The following is a 27369-nucleotide window of genomic DNA, read 5'->3' as shown; positions in this document are numbered from 1 at the left end:
ACTTGTAGGAGTCTGTTCTCCATATGCATTTCAGGGATAGAACTCAATCATTGGGCGTGGTCACAAATGCCTTTACATTGTAGAACCACCCCATTAGCCCTATTTTGCTTGTTTATTTTGTTTTGTTGCTCTATTTTGTGTTTGTTTGTTTGTTTTCCGGAGAATGTAACCTTGCCTGGCCTTAAGCTCCTGATGCCCCAGCCTCAAATCCCTAAGTATTAGAATGGCAGGCATGTGCCATCTTGCCCAGTGTTAGCTTTCTTATTTTTCATTCATTGATAAATTCTTTATTCATGGCTAGTTTTATTACAGGAATGTGGGTTGTGCCTCGAATCCACAAAGATCGGGCTTTGGGGACTCGTCTCTACAGGCTGCAGACACCACTTTGCAATAGTCCTCAGATTTCATAAGGGTTTAATCACTGTCCTCGTTCAGAAACCCCATGCTCCTCATCATTGGCCCATGCTGGGTGTTTGCTTTATTTATTAACTGACTAATTCATAACTAACAAAACAGAGTCCCCAAAACAAGATCTTTGGGTTGGGGCTCTTTTCTCATTGAGATATTTAGATCATACTCCATCAATAGGGTGGTCTAAGGTACACTACAGAATGTTCAACATCTCTGATTCAGATCAAATCCGTATGTAGTTTTTGTGTGGTCCTCATTTATTTAATTCATACATATGTCAAAGATGGTATCATGAAACACAATGAAGCTAATATATTCCACTTCTGAAACACTGGTAGGCTCACATCTCAGGCCATCCAAGGAACTACTGGAGGGCATCCTGGGCTCAACCACAACACCACGAGTAACACTAAAGGTCTTGTGAGGAAGGTGAATATCCTCTCCTTTGAAAGTCATTTCTGTGGCACCAATTTGGATTAAAAATTATTTTTTTGAATCACATTGCATTCCCGTGAGGGGTCCATACTTGGGGAGTGTTACCTGCTTTAGATATGTGAGTATTACTCCTTTGTAAATCAATCAGCTAGCATCTATAAACAAAAGACTCCCAACAGAGACCATGAACTACGGGTCTTACCTTTATTCTCAACTATGCTCCTTACTCAGGACAATGATTCCGTATTAAATAATTAAATCAGGGCTCCTACATTCACCACAGGAGGGAAAAGAAGAATTAGAATAGACTTAGAATTTCACGGGTCAAGCAGAATTACATAATAATGAACTCTAGATTTAATATCAAACTTGGGATTTTAAATATGGTAAACATGTAAGTCCACTATCTTGCCTGAGAATAAATTCTACAACAATTAGAAACATTTATTAATCAGGGGGGTATTGAACAAATTGTTAGCTGATGCATTTTCCCTTTTCTTAATGATCAGTACCCACCCAAGCAACTCTCTTAACTACAGCTACTAACATGCTCAATATGAAAGAGGGTTACAGATCCCTCCTGATTTGTTTCCAATTAACAAATGTTCTTGCTTTTCAGCAAGCAATAGCATTAATTATCCTTGGCTTATTATATTATTTGTTGGACAAATAGGTGTGTCTTTCTTATGTATCATGTCTTATATTATGTATCTAATCCCTACTTATATAGCAATTCTCTTCAAATAACAAGCTTCATATCATTGAATAACAAAATCCAGAGGGGAAAGTTGACAGAATTTTTCCAACTTCTGCTCACAGACAATTTCTACACAAAACCTTGTCTATCTCTCACTGAGTAATGGACCTCAGAGTTACCCTCAGGCTTTCCCCGAGCTCCTGCTTCACATGCCTCTACCAGCAGGCGTCATAAGATGCAGGCATGGCGTCCTACTCTCCAGTAACACTTTCTTGAGCTGATGTGATCGTTCATGGATGTCTGAGTAACCAGTGGTTTTGTTTTGTTTTGTAGAGAAAGTAGCCTGTATTGTTTATCTCTGAGAGCATCTAGTTGGAACATGTGGATTAATCAGCAGACTGGTTTCTTGTCAAGCCCTATCTCATGATGGGCGTCTGTCTCTCAAAGCTGGTTGAAACCTACATAATGGCACAAACATGATGGGACTGACATCTGCTATCCTCTACTGTACTTCTGCTATGAGGAGTTCACAGTAAGCTGTTTGCTAGGGAAGGGCTCTATGAAGCAGCCATATCTGATGCCTTATAGGGCAGTCAAATGTGTAGAATGTCTATCATCTCTTTAGGAATGGTCCTTAGTTGAGTTGAATTGAATTAGGCATAATTTTTTTTGTTGGTGTTCATGAGATATTTCACTTGCAAGCCCATGATTGGCACTCCTCAATTCAGATCTTATTTAAAAATTTAATGTACTAAGATTGTTTAGCTGGCTCCTGTGAAGGAGGCCCACACAATCCCAGTACATCAACATGGATGTTTGCTTACCTGGGGCTTCATGCTCTGAGTTTGGATGCACGGAGGTGGTCATCATGACTAGAACAAGATAACATCTCTGACCCAGTGGGGAGAAAAAGTTGGGGTCACAGTTCTCACGTGATAATATTTATTCCTAATTAGCACCATGCTGACATTAAAAAGGTAAATTGAGGCCTAAAATCATCCCTTCGTTTTGAGCACATAAAAATCTGCAATGTAATAGCCCTGGCCTATAAAAAAAATATCTTGATCTGCCTATAACCACGGCCTTAAGGAATGACAGCCTTGGTTATTTTTCCATTTTGGCAGCCTGGAATTGTTAAGCCAAATAGATCCTTTCCTTCAAAAAGAAAGAAAGAAAGAAAACCAATAAAAATGACAGTTTGGGTTTAACATTCTTATCATTGGTCTCTGCTCATCTGGCAATTATGTGGGCATTTAACAATTTTTTTACACTGATGAACTGATCTGAAAAATAAAATAATAGGGGGGAAAAGGTGTGGGAAAGAAACATTTAAAGAAACAGCTTGCTGGCAAGCAACATCACCCAGTTCTTCCTAGGGCCTTCTTATTATGCCCCTCCCCGAGAAGTGGACTTTAGCACTTCCAAATTGAATTAATCCTATTTCTCTTCCTCATTTCATCACATACTCCTGTAATTGATCCATCCATGGCTCTCCTTTATTTTTTTATTCACTTACATATTTTATTCCTTTATTCATGTATTGATTCACTTACAAAAATATAAATTGAACTAAAGGATCTTTGCGGGGATGTTAAGAGATGGGGTTTCTCTGTGTAGCTCTGACTGTCCTGGAACTTACTTTGTAGACCCGGCTGGACTTGAACTCACAAAGATTCACCTGCCTCTGCCTTCCATTGATTGTCCTGGGATTAAAGGCATGAGCCACCAACACCCAGCTTGAACTAAAGAATCTTAATAGACCAAAAAAAAAAAAAATCTGATTCTTCTTACAATCTTTTCCCATAAAAACAGTAGTTGTTTTATCTTCCCACTGGTCCTTGGGACTTTGGAGTTTAATAAAATTCCTCCTGACATGCTTCAAGATCACTAGTCTAGGTTTGAACACTTTTTTCATTCATTTATACAATCATTTGCTCGCTCACAAACAACAACAAAATCAACAGATAATAAGTCCCAACGATAACAAGCACGATATTGTTAACATAAAAACCTATGGCTTCCTCTTTCCACAGTGGATGTCACAGGGATGGTTACCCTTTGGGAACCTCAGCAATCCTGTGCTCATTAGCTCAGCACTGGCTCCTATTTACTGAACTTTCTGCTATTTTAACTACAGTCCAATAAACAAGCGTGAATTCAGCATCCACTATCTCGTTAATGATGGAGAACAATGCCATCAGTTTCTTAGGACTCAGTGTTCCTGTGTGAAGGGCTACCAATCAGATTTAATAAATTTATGTTGGAATTGATTGGTTCAAATGTATTCACAATAGTACATAAATTCTGCAATCTCATAAGGAGGCCACAAATAGATGTCTTTTGTCCCTGTTCATTTAAATATTTATGCATTTAAATATTTGCCTAGTGGTATTATAATTTACTTACAGTGAAACAACAAAGACTTATGAAACTTATGAAACTATATAGCTGAAGAACAAATTTGAAATTTTCCAAACTTCTAATAACATTTACTAAATAGGTGTCTATTCTTTATACATATTTGTTTGGTGTGTGTGTGTGTGTGTGTGTGTGTGTGTGTGTGTGTGTGTGTGTGCTTGTCCTTGTCTGTGTGTATGTGTGTGTCTATGTGTCTGTGCATGTGTGTCTTTGTCTATGTGTGTCGCTTTGTCATGTGTGTCTTTGTATGTGTCTCTTTGTCATGTGTGTCTTTGTCTATGTGTGTCATGTGTGTCCTTGTGTTTGTGTGTATGTATTTGTCTGTGGTTGTGTCTTTGTCTGTGTGTGTCTGTGTGTCTTTGTCTGTGTGTTGTCTTTGTCTGTGTTTGTCTGTGTGTGTTTGTCCTTGTCTGTGTGTATGTGTGTGTCTATGTGTCTGTGCATGTGTGTCTTTGTCTATGTGTGTGTCTCTTTGTCATGTGTGTCTTTGTATGTGTCTCTATGTCGTGTGTGTCTTTGTTTATGTGTGTCATGTGTGTCCTTGTTTGTGTGTGTGTGTCTTTGTCTGTGGTTGTGTCTTTGTGTGTCTTTGTCTGTGTGTGTGTCTTTGTGTGTCTGTCTGTGTGTGTCTTCGTGTGTCTGTCTGTGTGTGTCTTTGTCTGTGTGTGTGTTTGTGTGTGTGTCTTTGTCTGTGTGTGTCTTTGTGTGCGCTTGTCTTTGTGTGTATATGTCTTTGCGTGTGTGTCTTTGTCTATGTGTGTCATGTGTGTCCTTGTGTTTGTGTGTGTGTGTCTTTGTGTGCATGTTTGTGTGTGTGTATTTGTCTGTGGTTGTGTCTTTGTCTGTGTGTCTTTGTCTGTGTGTGTTTGTCCTTGTCTGTGTGTATGTGTGTGTCTATGTGTCTGTGCATGTGTGTCTTTGTCTATGTGTGTGTCTCTTTGTCATGTGTCTTTGTATGTGTCTCTATGTCGTGTGTGTCTTTGTTTATTGTGTCATGTGTGTCCTTGTTTGTGTGTGTGTGTCTTTGTCTGTGGTTGTGTCTTTGTGTGTGTGTCTTTGTCTGTGTGTGTGTCTTTGTGTGTCTGTCTGTGTGTGTCTTTGTGTGTCTGTCTCTGTGTGTCTTTGTCTGTGTGTGTGTTTGTGTGTGTGTTTGTGTGTGCTTGTCTTTGTGTGTATGTGTCTTTGCATGTGTGTCTTTGTCTATGTGTTTGTGTGTCTTTGTGTGTGTGTGTGTGTCTTTTCTGTATGTGTGTATGTGTCTTTGTGTGTGTCTTTGTGTGTATGTCTTTGTCTATGTGTTTGTGTGTCTTTGTCTGTATGTGTGTCTTTGTGTGTGTCTTTGTCATGTGTCTTTGTGTGTGTATGTCTTTGTGAATGTGTGTCTTTGTGTGTGTATGTCTTTGTCATATGTGTTTTTTTGTGTGTGTCTTTGTCATGTGTTTTTGTATGTTTGTGTGTCTTTGTCTATCTGTGTGTGTCTTAGCCTGTGTGTTTCTTTGTATGTGTGTCTTTGTGTGTGTGTCTTTGTGTGTGTCTTTGTGTGTATATTTTTGTCAGTGTGTGTGTGTGTGTGTGTGTGTGTGTGTGTGTGTGTGTGTGTGTGTGTGTGTGTGTCTTAGTCCGTGTGTGTATGCACATGCCAAAGCACACATGGGGAGATTGGAAGACAACCTCGGGAACAGTTCTCTCCTTCCACCATGTGGGTTCAGGGGATGGAACTCAGGTGCCCGGGCTTGGCAACATGAGCCTTAACCCACTGAACCATCTCAACAGCCTCTCGTGAAGTCTCTTATGATGGACCTCAGAGTTACAGGGTTAATCAAAATCATTTGATTCAGACACCCCAGATTTCTCATCATCGGTCAGCGCTTGGTTGTCTTTGTTTAGTCATTCAGTAGTCATTGCTACTAATGACGTCAATGACCATGAAATGTGAGGCTGAAAAGAAGCTCCTGACATTGTGCTGAGACACACATAATAGCTCGATTTCTGTAGGACTGAGACACTCTTATGGCAGTTATGAAGACATGTGATAACTCAGCTCCCTCACTTCATGTCAAATGCACTTGTGAACTTTCCTTGCTCTTCTTTATTAAATTTATCTGAATTTTAAGAACAGACAATGTGGCCAAGATGGCGGCCAGTAGAGTCCACACCTTGTGTCACACAGTCATGTGTTACTGTTCACATCTTGGATCATGGCTGTCTATGTGACCAGTAGAACACTATGGAAGTGGTGGTTTGTGCCTTAGGGAGATTCGTCATATTATACAGTAAGGTTCTACCTAATTCTGTCCTGTACTGATTGCTCTTGGGAAATTAGCTGTCATGTTCTAAGGATGCCCATAGAGGAAATCTTCATGTGGAGAGGAAGCGTGGTCCCCATCAGCAGCCAGCCATGGACATGAGTCCTGCAAGCAGATCACACACACACACACACACACACACACACACACACACACACACACACACAGCCAAGCAACTACTTTGCCTGACACCTCACTATAAATTGGTAAGACTCCAGACAGAAACCCCTGACCTCATGGAAACTGTGAGAAATAATAGGTATTCATGCTTTGAGCCATGAAGTCACTGGGTGAGATACTCCACAGCTAGAGATCTCAAAAGCCATGACAGAGCATGCTATTTCTGACTTGCTTGATATCACAAGTGTTTCAAATTTGGAATATTTCACCTTTGTTTTCTTCAACTTTTGGAATATTTCCACACACACAATGAAATATCTTAAAAACATTACCCCCAAATAAATAAAGTTCATTTGTCCCCTAGTCAACTTATTCATACATGTGACCAGAGGAAGTTTTTACAATATTTCAGTGTACCTGCATTTTGACTGTAACCATGATGAAGACAAATGTGAAATCTTCCACACGTACCAAAAGTCAATGCTCAGGAAGTTTCAGAAATAAAAAGACTCTCTGATATTTCAGATTAGGGGAGCTAAACCTATACAACCATGAACCGTGCTGCAGTCATGGCGAGGACATTAGCATAGACTTCTTCCCTCATTCAGCACGCTCCCACCTCAATGAGTTATTGGCCCAGACATTTATCATTGATTGAATGGGTAATGACACAAAACAAATCTTAAGACTGAAACATTCTGAGAATTAATAAAAGACCTCCAGGATTAACAGACTTAGGTTGTGCTGAATCATATTAACCACAAACTCTGGTCGATTCTCTCTGCTGGTTCTATAAGCATTCTTTTATTTTATCCATAGACAAGCATCTCTGTTCACATGATGTAACTCAGAAATAAACCCGTTGTCTATAGAATAAAGATGATGAATCTGTCACCTAATGTGTGAGGAGGGGGCCTTTTGGATCACTGTTTCAGGGTAGACCCTTGGCAATGCACTATGAGGTCCCCTGAAAAGGACAAATGAGGTTAAGGTGTGCGTGGGTAGCAGCACACAGACGGTCTTAATGGTTGCATTTATTTCTCTTGTGCTGGGTGGTGAATTTTAGTTTCTGTTGTATTAAAAATTAAATAGTACATAAGTCAGTACATAAGAAGTAGAGTTATTTGGGAGTCAATAATGAGAATGTAATAGGAACCAAGTTTGGATTAGTCACCCAATCCCTTATGAATCAGTCTATTAAAAGATTTAAGCCTGTGGGTTCCATTCTTTGTAGAGTGTGTGTTGTACTTCACAGAGCAAAAACACTTTCCATTCTTCATAGAGTGTGTTGTACTTCACAGACTGAGAATACCATGGTTGATGTAATTGTTCAGTAAAGACGGAGATGCTGGTTCCCACCTGCGTGGTTAAGGGGCTTAGGGACTATTGTACTTCTAAATTTCATATCCTTGGCATAGGGAGTTTATTGTTAACGTATGTCAAAGGCATAAATGACCAACATATAAATAAAATAAGAGAATGTACTATAGTGCCAACCACAGAAATGAACTAAAATTTGCAGTTAATACAATTCAATCCAACTTAGGTCAGTTAAAGATGGAGGGCTCTTATTAATCATTAATGAGTCTAAATTAATCAGATCTCTGAGCTGGCAAGATGACTAGTGGGTAGAAGCACTTGCTGAGAAAGCCACAAGGCCTGAATTCTATTACCACATACCACCATGAAAGGGAACCAACTTCCAAATAGCTATCCTCAGACCTCCAAACCTGCACCGTGGCATATACACACCTACCCCACAACAATAATAAAATTAAAAATTTTAATTCATAGTTTTGTTTCACAAAACTTGCTTGTAACTGCCCCCAGGTCTACATCCTTCAAGTAATCAACTGAAGTGTGAGCTCCTTCCTTCATTCTATTTTAAGGGATAATCGAAACAAATGAAAGTTGAAACACTAGATCAAAGCATGAGCTGTGTCCATAGACACGGTGATCACAGATACAATGGACAAGGTCCTTTGTAAGAGATTAGCCTTTGGTGGACAGAATTAGATCAGTAATTACCATGTGCACAGAACTGTTCCATGCTTAGCCTTCTTTCAGTTAGACAATTATTCAAACAATCATTTTCATACTCATAATTTATTTCTTGTCTAAATAAAACCAATGGACAGCCTCTCCAACAAAATCCAAATATCAATACCATGGTTCATGGCTCAGGACATGTCCTTCAGGGAAATATTCAAAAAGACTTAATCTATGTGTATCTGAGGTTCATTGTGTCAGAAAGTAACAATAATAAATAATAATATTTGTTTCTTTTCTTTTGTTCTTTTTCTTTCTTTCTTTTTTTTTGCAAAATTGGCCATTTTTATTCATTCTTGTACCCACCCCATTATAATACAATTCACAGAAGGGAGGAGTGAAGGCCAAGGTCATTGACTGTGGCCAGCTGGTGCAACAGGCACACCTCACTGCAGAAATGAGGGAGATTTTCTTTTTCTGACATTTCTCTGAGTTGCAATTTAGTCAGAACTCTGATTCACACATCTCAGGAAGCTCACTGCTCTATATATCTATTGATACATTTTCTCCCTGTGCTCATGGCTTTATTCATTGGTGTGTGTGTGTGTGTGTGTGTGTGTGTGTGTGTGTGTGTGTGGTGTGTGTGTGTGTGTGTGTGTGTGTGTGTGTGTGCAAAATTAATAAATTAAAAGTCCCAAGAGCAGCATCACTGAATAATATATCACTCTGTCAAGTGTCCATTCCCCACATAATTAATATATCTGGTCACTTTTCCCTAATATGTGTATACTTTTTCCACATTTCAGCCAATGAGTGTTCTTATTTCCTTTAATCTCTGTATTTAACTTGGGTCCATGTCTGCCCACTTTTGGTCTTAAAGATAGTATCATGAATAAAGATGGTATCATGAACACACAATTAGAATAAACAGATAATTTTGTTCATTGTCCAGTACCCTCTATCCTCAAAATATTAATAGCCTAAGTGTTATCAGTAAAAAAGTACGTAAATGAATCACAGCAAAAAAGAAAAAAATAGAATATTAAGCAACCCTGAAAATGAATGAAATGCCACTTATCTTCTTTTATTGGATTTTACTGGTGCTAAATCATATTAATTAAAAAACCCCAGCCTGAGCACATTCCCATCAATGCATACCACTGGCCTTTGTTGGTTTTATATATGAATTATATCCATTTATTACTTTGGAAAAATGCAAGCAACACCCATAAGCCAACCTCCGAACCCAAGAACATAAAATTCAAGCTATTACTCACATAAATCTCTTCTTTCCTTACCCACAGAGGTAAAAACCTAGACCTTTGGCATTCCAGGATGATTCAGTTGGAGGGGGTGTATCCACTTGGTGAAGTCAAGCACAAACTTTCAAAAGAAAGAAAAATCCTACAGTTAGATGTACTTGTCTCACAAACAATGGGGTTCAGGACAGTTTCATATGTGTATATCAAATATTCTATCAATAGTTCTGTCTCTATGACCTATACTCATCCCCACCACCTCCTGCTGTTGGTCCCTTCCTAGACCCTTCTATTTTTTTTCTTTAGATTCCATGGCCAGCATTATAGACAACATTCTCTCTGTTGACCTATACTTGCTCCTACTCCATTGCATACTTAGAAAATTATTTATGTATCTATCCGTTCTCCTTAGTACACCAACATCTAGCTACCTCCTACCACTCCCAGAAATGTCCACAGGGACACCTTGACGCACCTATGAATGTGTGTCTGTGTGGCTAGGAGTCCTACATGCCCCAGAAGTGCAGCAGTTTTTATTAGGATAGCATAAGGGAACCAGCATTAAAAATTGCTAACAGCTGCTGCTTCACATTGTGATTTCCTAACTGACCCATAGGTAACAATCTATATTTTCCTCACAAATTCCCACTATCCTGACTCCAATGCCACTGGGATCCAGGAGCCAGATGTCACCCTGGCCTGCATTTCTATCAGGAACTCTACCCCCACCGCAGACCTGCCAACTATGTGTGTTTCTAATAGACTTCAGTTTACTGTTTAATCAAAAGTATTGATGCGTACACCCCAGAACTACTCATTACTGATCCACGCTCAATGCATTTTCCTCATTTATTTATCTGCACATTACTGATTGTTTCTGCATAATTTATTGATTTTTTTTCATTCAGAGTTTCTCTGATTAAAAATCTTAGTGCCCATGAATCACAGAAATCCAAAAACAAAATCTTTCACTGACATAACACGCGATTTCCAGGATCAGGTTCACAGAGCAGGTAAATAAGATAAAGGCCTGAACATATAGATTAATCAATCACATTGCTTCCTGCCACTCTGCTGTTCAAGATTCATTCAACTGATTCCTAAAGACAGTGGGCCAATGAGTATACCTCAGACTCCATGGCTAGAGACCCACAGACAACACTCAGGATCTTGCACAATATTTAAAAACTTATATCAGATCCTCTACTGATAAGTAAACTTTCTGCAAACATAACATAACAACAGAATAGAATTTTAGGACTGTTTGGATGAAAGCCTTATCTTGAAAGACCTGGGCTGTGCTAAAAAATCACTAAATCTCAGTCCCCACTAACAGCTGATGCCTGGCAGGTTTGTTCATTTTTATTTTGTTTTGCTTTTATAATTGAAAGATAAAATTGTGCACATTAAGTGTGCACATGATGTTTTCAAGGACTTAAACACCACAGAATGACTAATTCTAGCTAGCTAATGTCTTCATTACCTGATTGTCACATCTGTGCTAAAAACACTTCACATCCCTCCAATCATGCCATCCTTTTTGGTGTTGTTCCCTTTGGCATTTTTTTTATTTTGTCATTATTTTTTTGTTTTGGTTTTTTTTTCTTTCTTTCTTTCTTTCTTTCTTTCTTTCTTTCTTTCTTTCTTTCTTTCTTTCTTTCTTTCTTTCTCTCTTTCTTTCTTTCTTTCTCTCTTTCTTTCTTTCTTTCTTTCTCTCTTTTTTCTTTCTTTCTTTCTTTCTTTCTTTCTTTCTTTCTTTCTTTCTTTCTTTCTTTCTTTCTTTCTTTCTTTCCTTCTTTTATGCTTTATTTTCTTTCATGGAGCTATTTGGTTTGGGATTCGGACCTTTTTTTAAAATAGAAGATCTCATTATGTAGCCCAGGATGGCATCAAACTCAAAGCAATGCTCCTGCCTCAGTCTCCCAGGTGTTAGAATGATAAGTGTACGATATCATGCCTGGCTAACCTTTTCTTTCCTGTCTGTTGGCAGTTGTCATTCATCCTTTGGATGTGAATTTATGGATGGCACAATCACTCGACACACCAAGAACCCCAACACCACTTACATGAGTCCCTTGATTCCTGGCCCACAGTGTCTCAGGGTCAGACAGGCACCATCAGCGGTACATCATGGAATCTGCAGAATTAAAACCTTTAGTAAGCTGCAATAATCTTTATCTAAACAATGACAAAGGTTTTTGGAGCAATTAACATGTCTGATATAAATTTTGGAGAATTTGAATTTTAAAAAATACAGGTTTTAGGAAACTGAGGGAGCAATACAGTCTTGGGCCCTCTTCCTAATACCTTAGTCTCTGTATATCAAATCTAGAAAAATCACAGCTTTTACATATGCCCATGATTAGCCAAGAATGGCTCTTATCTTATTTATTATTGATATAATTTATAACTCCCTTATACTCAGATGCTAGCCTATAATGTATATATGTGTATGTATGCTTGTATGTATTATATATAATGCATTAAATATATATGTGGGTGTTTATGGGTATACTATAATATGAAGAACGAAGAACAAGACTGAATAATAAGAAAGATAAAGCACATACTAATGAGTTCATATAAGTCCTTTGAATACTCTCTCAATAGCAACACAGGTTCAATTCAAAGTCAGTCCTGAAAGGGGCAGTGTCCACATATGATTCCATGAGGGGCTGTTACAGTCCTGGGAGATCTGAATTGGAAATTACATTACATTCTTTGGATATTAGTGTAGGCCGTAGCTCTTTGTAACTATACGTCAATTTAGAGTGTTTTCTGCTTTTAACATGCATTTTAGATGTATGTTTAAAATAATCATAATGTTGAAATTGCTGAGAATTCTGATTCATTGCCCCTGAATCTCAAAGAATAACATGCCAGGAAATTGAAAACAAACAAAAGTGCTTTTTCCACTCGGTGTCACAATTCTAAAAATGTATCATTGTAACTGAGTAAATATTGTAACAAATAAGTAAACAAACCTGATCAATCTACATGCTTATTAAAAAATTCATAGCTACATTGAGGATTTTAGATGCAGATCACATTTCAGTTAAAACACTGACCACCCAACTGTTCAGTGTGACTACAGCCACTCTACTGGAAAGTGCATGCCTATAGAATAACACCCCCAAAATATGAAATTTTTATTTATTGATGACTGATTTTTTTATATGATGAACCAATATCTTTCTCTCCCCTTTCCTTTCCCCTCTTCCTCCCCACCCCCTCTCTCTGGATATATATACATATCCAGGCAGGATAGTCTTGAACACACATTGCAACTGCCTCAGTTTCTTGCTTGTTATTACTGGTATCACCACACTGGGATCACTACACTGGTGTCACTGTGCTAACATTCTTTTTCTTTATATTCGTTTTTAGAAAATGTCTTTCTTTAGAGCCCATGATAACCTCAAACTTGTGGGCAATTCCCTGCCTTAGCTTCAAACGTGCTAGGATTATAGGCATGAGCTGCTGTTCCTGGCTTTCAAACACCTTCCTGATAATACAGGGATTCCATATTCATCCCTAGCCCATCTTTATCTGCCTTTCCCTTAATTTGTCTAGAATTCACAGTTGATACAACAAGCTATTATGGACTTGATCAATCATTAAATCAAAAGTGGTATAAAAGTAGTGTGAACTATTAAAATGTTAATGACAAAAAATGTGGTCTTACTATGTGTTAATGGAGTTGTGTTGAAGTGGATTGAGATCTTTCATTTTTGAATTACACTTCTGTTGATCTGAACTAATCAAAAATCATCATATTATCATCTTTGTGCCACAGGTAGACTCCAGCATAATTGTGTGGAGCTGGGAATGAAACACAGGACCTGACTTATGATAGGAAAGTATTCTCAGACTGAGCTACATTCTGAACACTTTAGTATTCACTAATCATTAGTTGAAGCCATTTGATAATATAAGAATACACTCAAAACAACCACTTAGCATGCCACTATTAAACTTGACAATACCTTTTTGGTTCTTGCCCATTAAGATATATAAATCTTCAATATTAGAGACAGGCTCACATAGACTATAGGGTATGAAATCAAGGAAATGTTGAAAAGTTAATAAAAGAAATAAATACATGAATCAGTCATTTTTACCAGTAAAATGAAGCTGTACAGAACTATATTAATTATAATACTTCTATGTAGCACATTCAATTATTAGCCTACAATTAATATTCATTTATTTAAATTATATATTCATGCATTCACTTTTAGCATTCTTAAAACTCCCAAGAGCCAAACACCTAATACAACTAATGGAAAAGCCATTAGCCATGTAGGGTTACTTAAATCTAAATTAATAAAAAAATAACCAAAAAGGAAACCTTTACACTTCATATTCACATTTCAAGTGTTCTAGATTGTTTTGAGGCTAAAGACCACCACATCAGATGGAAGCCATCACAAGACAGTGTCTTTGCTGTGCAAAGATCCATGGGAAAAATGAGGATCTGCTATTTATCTCTAAAACAGTGTGGACCTTTTCCTAATGAGCTTAACAGCTCCAGCGCTTGACTCACAACACCATCCTCTCCAGCTCACACTGAGTCTCTTTCATTTGATTGGATCATTCCTGTCTTTTAAAAGATATATTTTGTCTTTGATTATCTATTGTGTGTGTATCTGTGTGTATGTGAGTGTGATGTGTGTGTAGGTTCGTTTGGAGGCCAGAAAAGGGGTTCTGGTCTCCTGGAACTACAGTTACAAGTGATTGTGAGCTGCCTGACATGGGTGCTGCGATCTGAACAGGAAGCTCTCCTAACCATTGAGCTACCTCTCTAGCCCTGAGACTTGTTCATTCTAAGGAAATGCGAGCAGCGAGTAAGCTCCGTCAGTGCACGCACCATCCCCGACGACTTACATGGCAGCGTCTTTCATCTCCTTCTGTTCACTCCCGGCTCAAAGAATAAACAGCCTGGAACTTTATTTATGGTAAAACATCTAAACAAATCATGCAATGTACACAATAAAACCCCCAAGAGCTGGTTAGAGAAGGGAGCACGCAGGCTGTTGTAATGGGGGTTAGGAGCACATTATTGAATTAAAACCCTTTCGTACTTGGACCATTCTCATCACCAATCCACGTTTTGGGCACTCAATTCTATTATGCATTTATGTAGTTATTTATTTTTGGTACTAAAATTAACATCCAACACACCATCCTGTTTGTGTGGTTATAAGCATATTGGCTAATTCCTTAATCAACATATTTTCAAGGACCTTTGATGTACATAATTTGAATCATAAATTCCAGGGTAGTAAGTGTTTTATCTTTCTTTAATTTGGTCTTGAGGTCTCTGTCAAGAGAGAATCTATGAAGTCTAGCCCGGCAAGGATGGGATTTACAGTGTGCCTTATTCTAGTCCTCTCCTAGTTTAAGTGCTGATTTATTTCTCATTTATTTGATTACTTATCTATGAATTCCCTTGAACAACTCTCTAACTAAAGATTTTAAAACATGAAGACAGGGCCTGTAGAGGAGGCTCAGAGTAAAGAGCATTTGTTACTCTTGCAGAGGACCTGGATTCAGTTTCCAGCACCCATATGGTGGTTCACAAACATCAGTAGCTCCATTTTGGGGATCAGACACTCTCTACTGACTTCCATGAGCACTATGCATGCATGTGGTATAAAAACATAGATGCGCCGGGCGGTGGTGGCGCACGCCTTTAATCCCAGCACTCGGGAGGCAGAGCCAGGCGGAGCTCTGTGAGTTCAAGGCCAGCCTGGGCTACCAAGTCCCAGGAAAGGCGCAAAGCTACACAGAGAAACCCTGTCTTGAAAAAAAAAATAGATGCAAGCAAAACACTCATGCATATAAAATAAATTTTAAAACTGTTTGAAAATATGAAGACATCAACTCTCACTTGCATTTTATGTATCTTTTGTCTCCAAATAAAAGTTTCTCACAAATACTACATTATTAAATAAACTACATTGTAGCCATTCTATGTAATGGACAACAGTTATTGGAAACATACAGCTCAGGTCAATTTTCAGATAAATACTTGTGTGGAATTAATTAATAAGCTCAATAGTTATACATTATTAGCCTCATTGGTCTGTGGTTGGACCACTCCAGCTTTTGTTTTCACATTTTAAAAGGATCATTAAATAACATATGTGAATCTTACCTAACAACTAAAAACTATCAATTGCATACTTCCAAATGCAGAGTGCCATCATAGATGAATTAGACATTTCATAAACAGGCACGTGTCTAGGCACAGCACACAAGTGAACAGTTGACAGAGCTGAGGCAATATTGCTCTGATGCCTCTCAAAATGGGGGAATTGTGGGATTATAATCTCAGGTCATGGTGTCTTCTGTGCATTATCCCATTTGTTTTGTGCTAGAAGTGCATCCGTTTTTTTAAATAGATTCATAACCATACATGAACGTGTGGCACATAACATATGAAATGCATATGGCATGTGTGTGTACCTATGCATATTCACCCTTCCTGTGTAATATATGTGCTCATTTTGTGCAGGTGCACATGTATGTGGATGCAGGTTGAGGTCAGAGAACCGATTAGTATTATTCCTCAGGCACTATGCATGTTGTTTTGTGAGGCACAGGGTCTCTCACTGGCTTAGAACTCCCCAAATAGGCTAGGCTGGCTAGCCAGAGAACCTCAGAACTATCCCTGTGTTGGCCTCCCCAGGACTAAGGTTATAAGCAAGCCACCATGCCCAGTTTTTTGTATGCGGGCACCAGGAGATTGAAGGCAGGCCCCCATGCTTGTAAGGCAAGCACATTAGCAATTAAGCTGTCATCCTAGCCTGAGATATTCCATTTTTCTTTGCTATTTTCTACATAGGGAACAGCCTACTATATAATTTCTAATTTGGTAATTATTATGCCTAATTGGATTAATTACCCTTGGTTCATGACTATCTCATCACTGACTAGTGCTTTGGCCATCTTTGATTTTATTTACAAACTCAATCATGGTTAATAATGCAATAAACACCCATCAGCCAAATACCCAAGTTCAAAATAACAAAAGTAGCCATTACTCACATTGTTGGCCCATGGCTCATTGCCCACAGTGGTCACTGCCAAGGTCTCACCCAGCAGGCTAGTCTCCATTCACATTAGGGCCTCCATGCTGTGGAACACAAGGCAGATATTAAAAAGGACGAAGTGGGAAAGCTTTCTCCGTGGCCATTAGTGAGTAGGACAGCTAATCTTAGTCTCAGATCATGATACCGGCCCAAGCAGGTATTCATTCATTCATTCATTCATTCATTCATTCATAGTTATTGTTCTAATGAAAATGCATGAATTCACCACCTTAAAAAACAAAAGCAAATATTTTTGTAAACATTGATCTCTACACTTCCTGTCCACAAAGGAAACAACAGATCCTCTTCCAAACAGACCCAGGTACAGAATTGGAAACACAGCCATCTTTGATTCCAGATACAATCTCATCATTATTGCCTATTCATTTTCCCCATGGTTTTCATACATTTTTAAGTACAATAAACACAGAAGAACTGAGCACTGATCCAGAGCAGACACCTCAGTATACATAGAGGTGAAATACTACTTTTGAAAAGGCTACAATTATACAGGAATAGATAAGTTAACCTCTAGGTCAGAAAACCCTGTTGGCAACCTACTCTTGGGCTCCTGTGGCCTTGCCATTACTTATTTCTCATTTCATTCCTTTTTAACTACAGATCAAGGACACTTGAAGTTACCAACCAGCCCAGGACCACTGACAGGTCTGCATACCCAAGGGTCTTCTGACTGACAGGCCAATAGTCAATAGTTGGCTGGGTTTGGTCTCTCTTAATAACAACACCCAAACTCAGAGCAGAAAAGCGATTAGCAGAAGTCAGTGGGTATGAAGAACAGGATTGGTCAGAGAGTACAACGTGTCTTTGTAAGAACATTAAGTTCCTAATGGACAATGTATACCGTGGCAACTCTAGTTTACAGAAATGTATATTTAGAATTAACACAGAATGTCCATTTAGATATTCTCCTCCCACACAAAAGCAATACAGTATGTGGGGTACTGGACACAAAACATCAAAGCTTCAGTACATACAATTTTTATTTGTCAGTTAAACGATCTTAAAACAGGACAGAAAAAAACCCGCAGCATTGGTCTACATAGGATGCACTTTAATTTTATGCATAATTAATTAGATTTATGCATCATTTTTTTTGTACATAACTTTACACCATTCCATACTGCTTCCTGAAGAGAGACCTGCCAGGCCTGCCTCCTGTCCAGAGGGACCATGTGGGGGCCACAGAATGCTCATGAATGTCAGGTTAGCAGACCTGGGTCAGTCTTTATCTGAAGGACTCTTATAGCTGCTGGATCCAAGGCATGAGGATATTATTTCTTGTTCTTTTATAATTTTTAATAATAAAATTAACAGCCCCAAACAATTCTGAGCTTTTATTATGTTACCCACTTGGGATGAATTAACCCCAGTCCTTAGTTCACAGCCCACACTCATCCTCAGGCCTTATACATGTCTTATTTTAGTTACACCCACTTAGGACTAACCACACATAGCGCCACCCCCTGGCCCCCATTGTCCAGCTGGTTACACATTTTGACTAGTGCTTCTCCCCTCCTCCTTTTATACACACGACATTTAAACACACATGTGTTCTTACAATATGTTTTTTAAGAGCCTGTGATCTGCTGGAGATACACAGCTTGACTTTAGGACACGCCCACCCAGATCTGATGCTGGGACTGGAACCCAGAGCCTCACACACATGTGCTGCTTCCACTTATAATCACAGTCATGAGCAAAGAGTGACCTACAAAAATACCCACACTAGGACGCCCGCCCCCAGATTCAGCCTCACCTTCTAACTAGCTGGGTGACATCAAGGTAATTAAGGAGCCTCTCTGTGCTATGCTCCCCATACACAAGACATCTGGCCCCTGAACAAGGTTAATCATTCTCTTCAAAGCCAGGTGGCAGACCTCCCACGACACCACTGAGCCCCTTGTGCAAATCTCTGCTCCCGCAGCTGCAGCAGCGCCCGAGCGATGGTGATAGATAGACAGACAAAGCAGGTTCCACCCCAGCAGGCACTCATGAGCTGTGTGACTGCAGAGACGTGACCTGGTCTCTCTGTCTTAGTCCCCGGACTCGGAGGATTTGTAGAGTGAGGACAGCAACACCTTCCTGGGTCCAACAGGGTGAAGGGCTACCGACCGACTGACCAATGGACCAGGTGGGCTGATGGACGGACTGACAGATCGATCCTCAAAGCAACGCCCACCCTGTATATGCTCTGTCAGCCAACCCCGCCTCCCACACCTGTCTGCTCAAACAGTCTCCTAAAGATCAGACAGTGAAATGCACTCCATGCTCAGGCCTGTTCATAGGTTTCAGGAAGAATGTCTCTTGGAGCAGACATAATTGGGAACTGTTCCTTTGTGGTCAAGATATCATAGTTAAAAAAAGAAATCCACCCAAGAGATGCACTTCTGAAAGTCAAAATACATTGTAGGAAATTTATTGCTCCCTGGGAGTAGCCTATGCTATCAGATTCACTGCTGTGATTTGTTTGTGTTTGTTTTCCTTTAGACAAGATCTCCTGAAACCCAGCCTGGCCTGAGGATGGCTTTTAGCTGCTGATCCCCCTGCTTCCCCCCCTTGAGTGCATGGATTAGAGGACTGTACCACCACACTTACTACTGTGCGGTCCCGGAGGGTTTCAAACTCAGGGCTTTCTGAATGCTAAGAAAGCCCTCTAAAACTGAGCTGCATCCCCAGCCCTGAACTGCCAAGAAATTCTTGAAGTTCAAATTATTTCCCTCTAGACCAAAGGGGGCGCCACTAACCAAGTAAAGCCAGTACCACAGGCAGCTCCCAGCACGGGGCCGCCGGTGGCGAGAGAGCCCCCTGTGAGCCCCAGGGGGCGTCTGCACGGTTCATCCTGCAGGCAGCACAGTGTACCCGCGGCACAGGGCAGCATACATCATTTCATTTCCTTTCTACAACAGTCCCGCCAATTAGACCTAATAGTCCTAATTAGCCAAGAGTTACTGAATGCAGACACTGTACCGGGCACCGTGCAGACTGCTGTGGACACGCGGACATTCCTCGGTGTGGATGAGACTAGGCACCAGACATCCTCCCTCCCATTCTGCGCTAGGCAATAGGTCTAGATGCTGAGGACAGGGCAAAATCGTCTGAGAATGATCAGCCCTGTGGGGAAAGACAGAAAGAGGGAATTCACACTAAAGAAGCACAAGGTGTGGGGCTGATATAGCAATTAGAAGCCTGGGGGAACACAAAGCAGCTATTAGGGGAGACAGCCCCACGGAGATGGCAAGATTTGGAAAAAGATACCAGAAGTCCTAATTTATATCCATTGACAAACAGCCTCAGAGAGGTTAAGTTACTGGCAAGTGGTCACACAGCAGGAAAGAGGCAAAATGAGGCAGTGAATAGTGCACATGGGTTGTGATTCTTACTAAAGATATTGAACCCTATTCCAGCAGTTATAATGATTATAAGGAAACGAAAGCATTATTTTTTAAAAACACCTTTTTTGGGGCAGAAGGGTTTCAGGCACCTCGAGCTGGCTTTCAAACTTGCTAGGTGGTCAAGGGTGAACTTCAACATCTGATCTTCCTGCTTCTACCTCCTCAGTACTGAGATTACAGGCCTGTGCTACCTCACCCAGGTTTGCATGGGGCTGGGGTTCAAACTCAGGGCTTTGGGAACACTAGGAAGCATTCTACCAACTGAACTACATCCCAAGCCCCTTTTGCATTTTTTTTTTTGTAACTGCATATATGTGTATCTGAAGTTGCCTGCAGAATCCAGAAGGGGGTGTTAAATCTATTTGGGGCTGGAGTAATTAATTCTCCGTGGCCTGATGTAGGTTCTGGGCACTGCACTTGGATCCTCTGGGAAAGCAGCAATCACTCTTAACTGTGCAGTCTTCCAGTCCCTCAAGTCTCTTTAAATGCCTGTTAGTATGGCCAGGTGTTGTGGTGTATGGCTTTGATCTTAGCACTCAGGAAGTAGAGGCAGGTGGATCACTGTGAATTTGAGGCCAGCCTGAACTACCTAGCAAGTTCCAGGACTGCCAGGGATACACAGTAAAACCATGTCTCAAAAGAATTAATAATAATAACAATAAAAGGTGCTTTGGGTATTCCATGCTACAACTGGGTATACTGAGGCACTAGGGTAAATGCACATACAGAGTGCTTGTTGACAGAACCTGACAGAGCCTGGCCAGTATGCAGCTTTTCAAAGCCTAGCTGCTAGACTGAAGCCAGTTCTGCAGAGAGGGCATTCTCAGTCTCTGTGTTCCTTCCCTGGCACCCCCTTGGGCTGACGAGACATTTTTACACCTGCCCCATTAACATTCAGTCAGAATAAAAAATGCAGGAAAAGCTCAATTCTCCCACGGGAAGCCAGAGTACGTGTGGCCCCTGCTTGCGTGATAATTACAGATAGAACACACTTGAGATGTTGCTTAGAAAATAAACAGATTCAATTGGATAAGAAGTTTAGCCCCAAAGGTGCTCCTGACATGAGGGAGGGCTGAGAAACACAGATTTGTTTTCAGGCGTGGCCAGAGAGGAAAGGCAGTCTGTCAGAAGTGTGGGTTTGGAAGGAAAAAAAAAAAAAAAGGAGGCTGGGTTTGCATCTGCCCCCTATATCAATTTTGGGACAGTCCTTTACCATCCAGCCCTCAATTTCTTCTCCTTTTGATTGACAGTGGAAAATGCCATCATCAAGGGTGGCTGTGATGATTTCGCATAGATAAAAGAACACCAAGTTCAAGAGGAGGGCTGAGCGTGAGGCCAGAGCTCTGGGCTTAGTCATCCAGGAGAGCCGGTGGAGAGGCAGCAGCCTGCTGATCTCCGGCATAGGGGAGACCCCCACCAACTATAGAATTAGTTACTGAGAGCTGCCTATGAGCTGCTTCAGTGCAATAGGTGGGACCCCATCCTCATGACCAGGTCAGCCACCTGTTATCTCAGAACCACCTGAGTCGATCGATCCACTCGGAGGCTGCACAGAAGGCAGGAGCTTCACAGCAGACTGCAACGAGGGAACTTCTCCTGTGAGAGCCAGGAAGCCTTTGATCTTGGTGAGAAACTGCCTGTTTTTTTATCTCCTTCATCTGTGGGTCTCCCTTCTATAGGGAAGCTTGCTGGCATGTGTTATCCAAGCCCCCATCTCACCAGCATTTATCATCCATATAGCTGCTTTGCTAGCACTTATGCATCTTCATGCAGGGACCTACCCATCCATCAGACCGATTCTCCATCCTTCCACCTCTCTGTTTTGCAAGGGAATCAGACAAACCTGGGTTGGAGCCCCGGGTCCTGCTTACTAGCCGATCCTGAGCAAATTCTTGTCCCCTCATCATCCTCTCATCTGTAAAATAATGAGCAATCAGATGTAGCAGGGACGGAGAATTAAAAGGGGGGAGTGGGCTGTCTAGTGTTTGGTCTCAGCAAATTGTTATGAAATCTTTGCTCTCTGTGTTTCTGCTGCCGGGCTGGGATGGATGTGGGGAGAAAAACCACTGCGTTTTGCACGGCATGTGGAGATGATGTTTTAGAATTACCTGGGATATTTCCGCTGTGGCTTGAGTACCTTGGGGAGTGGTCTGCCCTGGACACACAGCAGAGAGTGCCATCTAGTGGACCAACGCCCTGTGGGGGTCCCTGGACATAGCCCCCTGGGCTGCAGGCTGTCCCGGTTGAGATGTAGCATACGCTATATCTAAATCACTCAGGGGCCCTGGCCTGCCAGGTGCCTTTTGTTTTGTGGACGATAGCCAGCTCTGACTTGTATATTCAGTCCAGCTCTTTTAGAGATTTCCGGGGGAAAAAAAAAAACAACGAATAATTCAAGTAGCAGCTGTTGGCTATTGCGTCTTTTTGTTTGTTTGTTTGATATGGGTCTGGGGGATATGTATGTACCTGTTTCCAACTTGCCTGATGGCCCTGAGAGGCATCCAAAATTATCCCCATTTTTAGGTAGAAGGTGAGGCTCACTAAGGTTGCATTTGGTTAAAGCCCTGAATTTCAAGCTGTACTTACCTCTGAGAACCCCACACGCCCCTTGAAAGTGCCAGGAAGTACTTTGGACAGAGATCTGAACAAGTCAATCATAAAAGAAATTTATTAGTCCGTCAGGAAGATTTGGACACTTCATAGAGGTGAGATGGCAAACGGAAAAGCTGTTAATTTTTTAATTGTGATAATGGTGTCACAAATATTTGTACAAAAATTGTGGTAATGGATATCATGTTTATGTTTTTATGAAGGGAAACAGCCCTTTTTCAGAGATAAATATTCTAAGATGCACAGAAGAGACAATATGATCTCTAGAATTAGCTTCAAAACAGTCTAAAAAATAGGGGCGGGGGCAGTGGGAATTGAGGGAGGGTCCAGGGATCAGATAAAGCTGAGGGCTGAATGGATTTGGTAGGCACTGCATCTAAATGAAATACAAAAGTTAAAAATGTGGTGTTTAAAAAGTGCATTGTATTCTCTGTGTGTGTTGTCTGAAAAATGCTGATATAAATTCTGGCTTTCTTTTTAATCAACAAGTAAAAATGAAGTATAGGAGGCGAGTAGAGGGGTCTAGGGAGACATTTAAAAGCTCAGAGGGGGCTTCGGGTTTACGTCAAAACTAGCAGAGTGTTGCGGGGGATTCACAAATATCTCTGCGTGGCGAAGGGACTAAAGAAACACTTACTACAAATGGGGTGGATGGATTGAAGGAAAAGTACCGCTGGTGTTGGGGGGCACTGAGGAATCAGACACCCACCAGATGCGCACCATCTAGCTCCCTGCTAGCTTTCTTGCACCCCCAGACCCTCCCCTAGCTCTAAAGAGCCGACAGTTTCTCTCCTTAACGCAGAGCCAGCAGCCTGTGTACTCTCCTGCTGGGATGCTGTGCCAGTTTAGTTAAGAGAACAGCACTGTCACCTGCCACACACAGTGAGTAACCAGCTCAGCTACTCTCTCTAGTTTGCTATTTTGTTTTATTCTTAATTAAGCCTCTTTGGAAAGATAAGAATTGATGCTTTTCCCCCTAAAACTGCTTGCCAAGCTTCCACAGCTGCTCTCAACCCCACTTACTTTGCTCTCACTTATAGGGACAGAAAGCTGACTCACCTTGAGTCCCCAAAACAGCCTGGTCCACTACCCCCTTATGGCTTTCCTCCGTTCCCAGAGCCCCCACTTTTCTGGCCCTCCTGCAACAGCCACAGGCTCTGGCTCTTCACTCTTCCCTCGCGTTTCCCGGGCGCCTGGCCACTGCGCACTCCCTGCAAGCTTTCTCCCTTGTCTTTCATTCCTCACTCTGGGAAGCAGACGCCGCTGACAGCGCCGACCCTCAGCTGCTTGCCCGCCGCCGACCCTCAGCTGCTTGCCTGCAGCAGCTCCGTCTGCATTGCAGCACAGACTCTGAAGCGACGCTGGGACACTGCTGCCCCCCGCCCGCCTGCAACCTCCGCAGCTGCTGCAATTAAAAGCGCCACCACGGAGAGCCCAAACACAGGTCCTTCTTCTTGTCTCCCCCTCCTCATTTAAGAATGCAAAAACTGTAGCCCAGGCAGCCCCCTTGTGGCACTTGGGGGCGCCACAGACTCTTGGCTGCTGTCTTAGGAGTCCAGACCATTTCTACCTCATGGTGAGTTGACACAAATCCTAAATACCCAAACTCCTATCCCATGGAAAACTCTGCTCTCTACTACTTTGTAGGGGGCACCTCTCCCATCCCTTCTCCCCTTCTGTATTTCCCTCTGAAGGAAGGGGAGCAGCCAGAGTTCTCCTGTTGAATACAGCTCTGAGCAGCAAACAGGTGTCTGGCAACCCTAGCTATCAACAGAAAAGGTTACGGGAGTGGGTTATCTCTTAGAATAATGCTTGGTGCCCCTTTCCCTCACACAGGAGTGGAGTTGTCTATTAGAATGATGCTCGGTTTCTATTTCTCTCATGCAGGAATGGGTCGTCTCTTAGAATGACGCTCCGTGTCCCTTCTCTCACACAGGAGTGGAATTGTCCCTTAGAATGATGCTTGGTTACAATTTCTCTCAGACAGGAGTGAAACTGTATTTTAGAATGATGCTTGGTTACTATTTCTCTCACACAGGAGTGGAACTGTATCTTAGAATGATGCTTGGTTACAATTTCTCTGACACAGGAGTGGAACTGTATCTTAGAATGATGCTTGGTTACAATTTCTCTGACACAGGAGTGGAACTGTATCTTAGAATGATGTTTGGTTACAATTTCTCTCACACAGGAGTGGAACTGTATCTTAGAATGATGCTTGGTGCCCCTTTCTCCCACACGGGAGTGAAATTGTCCCTTAGATTGATGCTTGGTGCCCCTTTCTCCCACACGGGAGTGAAATTGTCCCTTAGAATGATGCTTGGTGCCCCTTTCTCCCACACGGGAGTGAAATTGTCCCTTAGAATGATGCTTGGTGCCCCTTTCTCTCACACAGGAGTGGAATTCTTTCTCAGAATGATGCTAGGTGCCCTCTTCTCTAACACAGGAGTGGGTCATCTCTTAGAATGATGCTAGGCGCCCCCACCTCAAACACAGGAGTGGAAATGTTGCTTAGAATGATACTTGGTGCCTCTTTCTGTAACACAGGAGTGGAATTGTCTTTTAGAATGATGCTTGGTTACAATTTCTCTCACACAGGAGTGGAACTGTATCTTAAAATGATGTTTGGTTAAAATTTCTCTCACACAGGAGTGCAACTGTATCTTAGAATGATGCTTGGTTACTATTACTCTCACACGGGAGTGAAATTGTCCCTTAGAATGATGCTAGGTGCCCTCTTCTCTAACACAGGAGTGGGTCATCTCTTAGAATGATGCTAGGCGCCCCCACCTCAAACACAGGAGTGGAATTGTCTTTTAGAATGATGCTCGGTTTCTATTTCTCTCACACAGGAGTGTAACTGTTTCTTAGAATGATGCTTGGTTACAATTTCTCTCACACAGGAGTGGATTTGTTTCTTAGAATGATGCTAGGTGCCCCCTTCTCTCACACGGGAGAGGAATTGTCTCTTAGAATGATGCTTGGTGACCATTTCTCTGACACAGGAGTGGGTCATCACTTACAATGATGCTAAGTACCCTTTTCGCTCAGACAGGAGTGGAATTGTCTCTTGGAATGATGCTACATATCCCTTTCTTTCAAACAGCAGTGGAATTGTCTCTTAAATGATGCTAGGTACCCCCTTCTCTCACACAGCAGTGGAATTGTCTCTTGGAATGATGCTAAGTACCCCTTTCTCTCACACAGGTTTAGATATGTCCCTTAGAATGATGCTTGGTCCCCCGTTCTCTGACACAGGAGTGGATCATCTCTTACAATGATGTGAGGTGCCCCTTTCTCTCATGAGGGAACGGGTCATCTCTTAGAATGATGCTAAGTACCCCTTTCTCTCACAAAGCAGTGGGTCATCTCTTAGAATGATATGCGGTGCCCCTTTTTCTCACGCTTGAGTGGAATTGTCTCTTAACATGATGCTAGGTAGCCCTTTCTCTGACACACGAGTGGAATTGTCTCTTAGAATGATGCTTGGTGCTCCCTTCTCTTACACAGGAGTGGAGTTGTCTCTTAGAATGATGCTGGGTACCCCTATCTCCCACGCAGGAGTGGGTCATCTATTAGAATGATGTTAGGTACTCCTTTCTCTGACACACAAGTGGAATTGTCTCTTAGAATGATGCTTGATGCCTCTTTCTCTTACACAGGGGTGGGTAGGTCATCTCTTAAAATGATGCTAGGTGCCCCTTTCTCTCACACAAGAGTAGAATTGTCTCTTAGAATGATGCTAGGTACCCCTTTCTTTAACACACAAGTTTAATTGTCTCTTAGAATGATGCTAGGTACCCCTTTCTCTAACACACAAGTTTAATTGTCTCTTAGAATGATGCTAGGTACCCCTTTCTCTAACACACGAGTGGAATTGTCTCTTAGAATGATGCTTGGTGCTCCCTTCTCTTACACAGGAGTGGAGTTGTATCTTAGAATGATGCTGGGTACCCCTATCTCCCACACAGGAGTGGGTCATCTATTAGAATGATGTTAGGTACTCCTTTCTCTGACACACGAGTGGAATTGTCTCTTAGAATGATGCTTGATGCCTCTTTCTCTTACACAGGGGTGGGTGGGTCATCTCTTAAAATGATGCTAGGTGCCCCTTTCTCTCACACAAGAGTAGAATTGTCTCTTAGAATGATGCTAGGTACCCCTATCTCTAACACACAAGTTTAATTGTCTCTTAGAATGATGCTAGGTACCCCTATCTCTAACACACAAGTTTAATTGTCTCTTAGAATGATGCTAGGTACCCCTTTCTCTAACACACAAGTTTAATTGTCTCTTAGAATGATGCTAGGTACCCTTTCTCTGACACACGAGTGGAATTGTCTCTTAGAATGATGCTTGATGCCTCTTTCTCTCACACAGGGGTGGGTGGGTCATCTCTTAAAATGATGCTAGGTGCCCCTTTCTCTTAAACAGGAGTGGGTCATCTCTTACAATGATGCTAGGTGCTCCTTTGTCTCACACGGGAATGGAATATTCTAAAAAATGATGCTAGGTGCCCCTTTCTCTCACACAGGAGTGGAATTGTCTCTTAGAATGATGCTGGGTACCCCTATCTCCCACACAGGAGTGGGTCATCTATTAGAATGATGTTAG

At 41.4% G+C, this 27369-nt stretch overlaps 1 protein-coding gene, 1 long non-coding RNA gene and 1 other non-coding gene across 40 annotated transcripts in view; 1 reads left to right on the top strand and 2 right to left on the bottom strand.

Annotated features, from left to right (window-relative positions):
* The window catches only part of LOC107402472 (uncharacterized), a 147610-nt gene that overhangs the window by 108060 nt on the left and 12181 nt on the right, over positions 1–27369 (bottom strand). For 29 of the 38 annotated variants that reach the window (XR_013044512.1, XR_013044511.1, XR_013044522.1 and 26 more), the window contains 9 exons: positions 22732–22786; positions 21927–22060; positions 19721–19864; positions 16689–16776; positions 13622–13683; positions 11702–11772; positions 9654–9759; positions 2368–2434; positions 1049–1114 (listed from right to left, as the gene is read on the bottom strand). This is a non-coding gene — a long non-coding RNA (uncharacterized LOC107402472). Of the gene's footprint in view, positions 1–1048; positions 1115–2367; positions 8910–9653; positions 9760–11701; positions 11773–13621; positions 13684–16688; positions 16777–19720; positions 19865–21926; positions 22061–22731; positions 22787–27369 lie in introns of those variants that run through there. The other 9 variants (XR_013044506.1, XR_013044507.1, XR_013044504.1 and 6 more) reach the window with 8 other exon arrangements.
* On the bottom strand, positions 5756–5827 carry LOC121822600 (small nucleolar RNA SNORD113/SNORD114 family). Its single transcript, XR_006063780.1, has one exon. It is a non-coding gene; the product is annotated as a small nucleolar RNA SNORD113/SNORD114 family (small nucleolar RNA).
* Positions 21497–27369, top strand: part of Rtl1 (retrotransposon Gag like 1) — a 32772-nt gene continuing 26899 nt past the window's right edge. Inside the window, exon 1 of the mRNA XM_076551380.1 lies at positions 21497–21770. The gene's annotated coding sequence lies outside the window, so the exon portion shown is untranslated. The remainder of the gene's footprint in view (positions 21771–27369) is intronic.

The sequence above is a fragment of the Peromyscus maniculatus genome, chromosome 14 (assembly GCF_049852395.1).
Source record: "Peromyscus maniculatus bairdii isolate BWxNUB_F1_BW_parent chromosome 14, HU_Pman_BW_mat_3.1, whole genome shotgun sequence".
Lineage (NCBI taxonomy): Eukaryota > Metazoa > Chordata > Mammalia > Rodentia > Cricetidae > Peromyscus > Peromyscus maniculatus.
The sequence above is the reverse complement of the archived record's forward strand: the minus strand, read 5'-3'. Positions and strand labels throughout refer to the sequence as shown.